The sequence below is a fragment of the Myotis myotis genome, unplaced genomic scaffold (genome assembly GCF_014108235.1).
Source record: "Myotis myotis isolate mMyoMyo1 unplaced genomic scaffold, mMyoMyo1.p scaffold_m19_p_1, whole genome shotgun sequence".
Lineage (NCBI taxonomy): Eukaryota > Metazoa > Chordata > Mammalia > Chiroptera > Vespertilionidae > Myotis > Myotis myotis.
In genome coordinates, this window is record NW_023416313.1 from 40,329,724 (window position 1) to 40,332,158 (window position 2,435).

The following is a 2,435-nucleotide window of genomic DNA, read 5'->3' on the forward strand; positions in this document are numbered from 1 at the left end:
ACGTCCAGACAAATTAGCATATAACCCTTTTATTATTATAGATGGTAGCTGCTCTATTTAAAAAGACAGTACAGCCCAGTCAGTATGGATCAGTTGTTGAGCATTGACCCATGAACCATGAGGTTATAGTTCCATGTATTTGTGTTTATTTTGTCTTTTTTTAAATATTTACTAAAATGTTTTCTTTGAACCATGTATACAAATTACAAACTTATTGTGTAGGGACCACACAATACAATATACAGATGGTATGTTATAAAATTGAGCACTTGGACACTATATAATTTTATTAACCTATGTCACCCCAATAAATTTAATGAAATTTTAAAAAATTATCATTATAACTCACAAAAACACCATTTAATCTCAATCTTTAACTCAGCTCTGCCTGCTTCATTGTCCTTAATTGCATGCTATGCTTTCATTAGGGCGGTTGTCTCTGCCCTCTCTTGTGTTCTCTAAATCATCCCTGGAGAGTTTCCAGATCCTTCAGGCCTGCCCCTCATCAAGGCCTGTCTTGTGATCACAGTCATTCTCTGATGCCATGTTGGCACATACTGCCCTTTATTTTGGGAGCTGAGACCATGCCTATTTCTCCTCCTTTCAGGGATTTCTTACCTTGAATAATGTGGATTGTTGAGCTTCTTTACCAAGGTTGAAAGAAGAACTTGAAAAACCGTTCCAATATTTGGGACCTATTTATTTAGAAACAAAATTAAACATCCTCTATGCAGTTTTCTCTGAATTTGGTAAGTTGTGGGGAAATCATAATCAAGTGAAAAGTTAAGGTTCAATTTGTTAATTAACAACATTGTTTACTTTTTATTATATGTATTTGTTTGGGGTTTTATTTTTGTTTATTTGTTTGTTGGGGGGTTTGGGGATTGAGGACAGCTCATTTCTTTGGTTTCATATGTCTTCAAGAAAACTTAAAATGCATCAAATAGGTATGACTAAAACAGTACAGCCTCATAATTTAAAATTCAGTAATATTATTTTTGTTCAGATTTTCAATGAACATTTTAAAGAAGTAAGGTGAACTGAGATATTTGAGGTACATTTTCACCTCAAATGAAAATTTGAGGCAAAGAGATTGACTTTCAGTATTTGAAATATCATCTTATTTTAAAATTCTCTGGGATTGTCATGTTTTTATTTTTATACACGTATGCCACAATTTGCATAATTTAATCTATTTGGAAAACAAAGTTATGTTTAAACTAAAGTACTTGGTATTCACAAAAAATAGCCAATGATCACCTGAGGTGTATTATGTTCCAGTCAATGGACTCGGTGCTTATACACATAGCAACTACGTAAGGTGGTTTAAGCTATGGATGTGGAAACAGGCACACAGAGTTTAAGAAACTTGACCGAAACGATATAGTCAAAAAATTGCACAATTGCTCACAAACTTACTCACTTCCCAGTATCATCTTTTATGGTCAAGCATACACATACATATCTAAATGCATATATGTAGAGGTGTAGTATGCATCATTACATAGTTAAAATTATTCAACAAGATGTATGTATGTACTATCAAAATATAATGGTGACTGCAAAATGGTAGACAACACAAACACATTTGAAGTGGCAAAATTTCAAAATCTAGGGATGCATCACACACAACACTTATGTGTATGTCTCTGTGTACAAATGCGTGTGTGTGTGTGTGTGTGTGTGTGTGTGTATTGCTTTTTGGAGAGCTTGCTTTTAATAAAATACAAACCTATGACTGATACATAGGTTCATGCTTCTCTATCATTCACTATAACTTTTCCCCATTAGTCACTTTTCCCCTATTCATAGGGGGCCAGTCATTCAGGGATTTCTTGGGCCACAATGATCCCTAGAGTTACATAATTCTCTTAAGGTCTGAAGTAGACCACCACAGGGTCATTATGTTTTCTATATACAAAACTGCCCTGTTCTGAATATTAACTTTATTTATTTAGTTGGTGTATTATATAGTTTTTATAAAGGAAATATATTTTCCTTAAATCTTTGGACTTATCTTAGTTAATCTGTTTTTGAAAGAATCCAGCACAATACTTAGTGTGTAATATGTCAAGCACTCAAGTAAGTTTAATGAATAAATGGGAATATAATAATTATGCTTCAGACAGCATAGAAAGAATGGGTAAAATGTAGTTTTATGTTAATAAGCACAGCGAATACCAATATTGGGCTAAAATGTATGTGGGATCAGAATATTCCTTTCTTTTTTTTTTTAATATATTTTATTGATTTTTTACAGAGAGGAAGGGAGAGAGATAGAGAGTTAGAAACATCGATGAGAGAGAAACATCGATCAGCTGCCTCCTGCACATCTCCTACTGGGGATTTGCCCGCAACCAAGGTACATGCCCTTGACCGGAATCGAACCTGGGACCTTTCAGTCTGCAGGCCGACGCTCTATCCACTGAGCTAAA